Genomic DNA, 6044 nt, shown 5'->3' with positions numbered 1-6044 from the left:
TCCAAAACATAAAGTGTTGCATTTGCTGCATTCAGTGTCTGTTAATAAACCACAAAAATGTGTCGCCAAGGTTACCTCATAGACTCGGTGCTAAATCTAACCACACTACCAACAGACTCATTGTTCACATGTTATTATTTTGCTCTAACGTTGCAAGAAAAGCATTTTTACGAAGAGTGAATCGGGTCTCTTTTGAATGTCCTATTCATTGTCTCTACAGCAAGTGCACTGCTGTTCTGTTCAGGTTGTTCATTGGCTTACCTTCTAAAAGCTGTTCAGACTGAAGTGGAGGATTCTTTCGTGCTAGGCATATGCTGACGTTGTGTCATAATCCTGTCCCCCCTGTGATGCATGACCTGGCAAAATATGATAACGAACAGGCAGGACAATGATGAATGAAGAATTATAAAAAAGACAAAGCACATTGTCCACCAATAGACACTATCTGTGAGTTCAGCCTACTTCCAGTCTGTCACCATGATACAAAGCCATGACACTGTCCAGGTTAATGACCCACAAGTCGTTTATACAAGCATGATAAAATGTATATATCGAAAAAGATTTTTTTAAAGCGGGAAAAATCACTTTTATGCAGGATGCTTGTAAAAGCATGAAGAAGTGCTATTGAAATGGTGCTCTCCAGTTCATGGCAATTACACACTTCTCAATGATGCAATAAGTACACTGATGTGAATGGTTTTTTCTTCTTCTTTCTGCAAGGGGCGTTTCATTTGCCAGCTACTTCGCTGGGAATTAGTCAGGAAATGAAAGATTCATTGTTCTTCTCATGCTAAATGGTTTCTCGATATGAAAATTATTTGATCGGACATTCAACATTGTTATAGAAGTAATATGAGACATTTGATTGCATTGTGTCTAATTAGACGTCGGAAATAAAAGTATGCACAAAACTTTTTTTTCCTGTTCCAAGATCTACAGTTATTGGTCAAACTGCATTGTTTTTGTAAAAATGTAAAATTATTATTTAATATTTTTTTTAATTTTGTTGGAATTCTCAAAATAGAATGTCTATTTTAAGGTGGGGTGTTGTGTAAGTACATACACATGAATCTTAATTATTAATTAATATTTCCAAATAATTACGCTTACATTTAATGTACAGCAAAGTAAATTTGGGTAAAATAGGATACCCAATAAGTGTCAAGGAACAAAAAAAACTAACATTTGCCTTGTCCTTGAATTCAATCATGATATTGCATAATCCTCTTATATGTCAGCAGCTGATAAAAACAAATAACTGAATTACTGATCATTACATAGACGTTTTACAGTTCTTCTGAGATACCCAGTATTCTTATTCTGGATTAGAGCATCTAAAGTCATATAAGTGTGTTATTCACCATAGCGTAGTGTTATTTTACAACCACACACAAAACAAATGTAGCTGAAATATATTACTTGTAAAATTCCATTGTATTAACTTGGGTGTATTGTAGTTCATTCACTGAAATTAAATTGCTATGATTCATATATTTATTGATTAATACTACCTTGTTCCAACACTATTTTTAATGGATGGAATCATGTAGACATTAATTATTGGGCTGTCTACTTTTGCTGAGATTAGATTTCTCATGTAGTCACATAACCACAACAACGTAAATGCAGCCTTTGCATTTAAAACTTCCCTTGTTTGGGTTATTTGAGATGCAATGCATCACTCTGAAGCAGGCCCAGTTTGATTACTCTGGGTTTGATTATTCTTGTGTTCACGGCTCTTTCTCTCCAGGCTGCTGCTATGAGCAGAACAGAGGGCATTATTGGTTAGGGTGTAGTCTTTTAGAAGGTCAATACTGTCTAATTTTTCTAACTTGCACCAAAATGTCTGATTTATTTTTTAAGAGAAGCTGGACTGAAAAGCTAAGCTGGTTGCACCACAAAGAACCCAAAATGATGTGCTTGGTTACTTTTCCTCTGTATCTTGTTCATTTTTATTTTAATGTGCCCCTTTATTAGTGTTTTCAAAGTAAATTATAGTTTTGTAATGTTGTGGACAAAATAATCGTAATCTGAATTTGATGTACTGGAATTCTATATTGTGAAAGAAGTTAAACACTTCAAATGAAACCCTGAAGTGGACTTAGATCTGAAATTTGACGATACCTATCCTTTGAAAAACAAGCAATTTACGTATCTGAGCTACACCAACAAAACGTCTGCCTGCTCAGACAGTCAGCACTGGGGCATGGGGCCGACACCAGCCCTCATATTTCCAACATGATTTCACCAGCAGTCAGTCTGCCAAGGATACAATTTCTCAGACACTAAAACTGGTCCACATTTTGTGAGCTTCAGCCCCTCCTTTTGGCAGCCGGAGCACAACAAGAATGTGCTGCAGGAGTGACAGATCTTCCCGGGGAATCTCGCCGACGGCGTCTGCAGCTGTCCTGAGCGGCCTTTCAATCCGAGTGACAGGTCCCAAGGTCGTGTTCGCCGGATCGGTGCCATTAGACTTTCCACACTTTGGATCGTTCGTTTTGGGGAGTATTGTGAGCCCTCTGAAGACGTTGACACTCTTGGTGGCGGTACTTCCACAGCATTGAGCCAAACTAAATGGTTGGTCAGGCTGAAATATGGTCTCTTGGCTTCCATTCCAGGCTTCAGCTAAGGGGTAACATTTTCCACAGACCACTTCTGTCTGGATGGTTTTATTATTGAGTGGCTGTAATTACAGCAAAAAGGCTTGCTGACCTAAGCTATAATTCATCCTCCTTCAGGGCAATGGTAATCCATGGTAAAAAGGGGACACATGTTTAAATAAATGGGGTCCGGCTTTGTTGTCCAGTGGTCTACATTATGTTTGGTCCCTCCCCCATCGAAATAAAGCATTAAGTTTTAAACTATCAGCTTTTTACCAGAGATTTAATTCTCAGAGAACATTTAGTATAGTAAATATATCAGTATGTTATTCAGTTTGAGATGAATACTATATACACTCCAGGTTTGTGGGAATTCTCTAGCGAGGGTGGGAATGGTGGGGAGAGGTGCATGTCAGTGACTGTAAGATATTATTCTCTCATATATGGCACCTGCTGCTGGCCCAATTTCCTCATAGTTCCTTCTCAGAATATTTTAGTCAAAAGCTGAGCATTTGATGCACTTGGAAGATATTTGTCTTAAGTAAACGTATAATTATGCCCATTGCAGCTGTCCTGTTATTCATTATTTTCTTTATTGTTCTTTCACTCTACTTTTTCTTGTATTGATCTCTTTCAAAGCAACTGGCTCAATGAAGCCATTGCGGTTTTTCTTGATTACTTGAGCACTTTTTCTCCAAACAGAAGTCACTTTTGCGAAACAAACAAGACTGAATCGGGGCTGCCAAAATTATACGTCATTTGAAAAATTCCCCAAGATGATCATAAAAATGTGAGAAAAAAATCTAGTAACTCTACCAAAACGGCACTTATTATCTCACATAAAGTTATTTCATTGTACAGTGGCACAATAAATATTCATTATAGCAAACAAATTGACTGATGCTGCAAATAGAGAACTAAATGTATTTTTGTGAAACCAAAGCAAGAACAAAACCAATAGAAAAATGTACCTTGGCGCACCATTTATAAATGTTTTGCCTCAGAATGCAGTGGCACCTTACCTGCACAGTAACTAACAGACCACCAGCATTCATTACATTACAGGACATCTACAGTAGTCATATGAACAATGGTCATATGCTGTACCATCTACCTCCATGAAGATAAGAATTCAGCTGTAGGATTCAGAATTGTGGGAGAAATTGCTTCATGGGTAGGGTTCAGTGACCCAGGGTGATGGGATGCAACATTGTCCTGAACGATTAGAAAGTGTGACATATCAGCCCTGGTCTGCCCTTTCTCTGCTCCTGGCACAATCTTCTGGTACAATGAATTAAGGACTGAAATTAGATGCTCTGTGTCATGTGGCTAATGGTGGAGCATGGCTATGGTGGTCTTCCATTTGGCCGAGCACATTTCCAGTGGACCAACGGTGAATGATTAAAACCTGTGACTGATGATGACATGAAGTGTAACATGGACTTCAACTGAAACATTATCTCTATGAGTTCTCCTTTGAGCCATGCTATAATCCATCTCCTCTTCCTCTTCTTTGCACTAGACCTTGATTTCTATCTTGCTCCATTCTCGGAAGACCAACTCAAATTGACCATTTTAATGCATTGTGATGCCGGGCTGGGGAGGGCCTTGCCATCACATGGCGAGCATACAAACTTAAGTAAGGTTGGCTTACCGTCATTCACTCAAAATCAAATGACAAATAAAAAAACTCTTCAAAAATGCACTGAGGTATCAACCAAAAACGGGGGGGAACCATCAAACTAAAAACTGGCAAGGAACCCAGGACAGCCCAAGTCCCCCCCAAAAGCACACAAATCTCTCTTCCTGGCACCACAGCATGTATAAGGGTATAAGGACAGATTATTTACTGAATAAATGTCAACACAGGTAGAAGCCATTCACAATCATGGGGGCAGTTTCATTTTGACATAATTGACTTCTTTGTTTATTGTGTCTGCTGTATGGAATTTTGTTTATTGTTTTGCAGAAGGTGTGCTTTACATTTGCATCTCTGTGAAAGCAATGAGAAAAGGCTTTAATGATTTTGCATATTGTTGTGCTCATTAAGGTTATGGTCCAGATTAAGTAGACAGCATCTTCATTCACAGTAACTTTGCAATCAAGAAAAACAATACTGACTGTAAATGTTAAAAATTACACAAGCATGTAATTGTTTTTCTGTTTTCTGAGTGATGGTCTGGTTCCAGAGTGAGTAAGACTGAATATTTCATACAGATAATAATCCGGAAGAATATTTCAAAAGGCTGCATTGAAGGAAAACTGTTTTAGCACTATAAAATGGAAACCTGCCAGCCGATGAAATTAAATAAGCTCTTGAACCTTTAACCTAGGTCACAAGCTCTGTTCCATGAATAATACCTTACACTGCAATACCATGTTTCAGGTAAATAACATGATAAAGTTCCACTCTGAATAGATTGACAGTCAAAAGGATCATTGGGAAGTCTGTACTGTCATAAGCGTCAAAAATAAAATATGTCAGAAAAATGAGTGAGTGTGTGAATGACAGTGAGTGATTGAGTGAGTGAGAGTGTCTGGGTGAATGTGTGAGCCAGAGAGTGACGGTGTGAGTGAGTGTGTGAGCGAGGGATGGAGGCATGGCACTATGGCAAAAAGCTAAGCCACATCATTCCAAGAAGCTCACGAGTGGAAAATTTGCCATTTTAATTTGAGGAAAGGGAGTAATTCTTTACAATGTTTGTCTCTGAATTCTGCCGGCACGTTCCTAAAGGAAGCTGAATTTCAGTGGATTGCATCAAGCTGAATGTTCACGACCTCTGTGATCTGGCTTCAGTAGATCAGTCGCGTCTGTTGTGAGGTGAAAAGGGGGGAGAGTGTGGGTTTCGCTGTGAAAGACATCTTTGTGTCGCACAGATCTGGCAGTAAGACTAAGACCTAGTCCACAGAAGCACGCATTCCAGGTTTTAAAATGCAAATGACACAGACAAACTTGTAGATGAACAGCTATCTGAAGCCTGACGACCAGCCTTCCCTTTCAGCCCGTCACTCATGTTCCCTTTTCCCAAAAAAAAAAAAAATGTTAAATAACTTTATCCATTGAGGGTGCTAGCTGTGTCGAAACAGAAATGTAGCCTGACTGCGGCTGTAATGAGAAACGTGAAATAGATCCCATATCTATATACATATGAAACCCCACAAGTGTATGGTGCGCAGTGGAAAGGAACGATCTTAAATCATTTATACTGCAGGTTATACTTAAAGTTGGTGAAATCAGGCTGGCTGATCATGTTCTCCATAGGAACCCTTCTGTCTGTGCATGAAATACTGCTGTTGTTTATGAACCCTCTGACCCAGAAAGGTAATGTCATAGTGCTTCCCAAATGTCATCTTGACCTATATCAGACGCTTTAAAAAATTGCATTGAGATTACTAATAGAAACATCGCATGTGGGCGCTAAACGTCCCTCCTTCCATTGTACG

This window comes from Conger conger, chromosome 2, assembly GCF_963514075.1.
Source record: "Conger conger chromosome 2, fConCon1.1, whole genome shotgun sequence".
NCBI classification, from domain to species: Eukaryota; Metazoa; Chordata; class Actinopteri; order Anguilliformes; family Congridae; genus Conger; species Conger conger.
Note: the sequence above shows the minus strand (reverse complement) of the source record.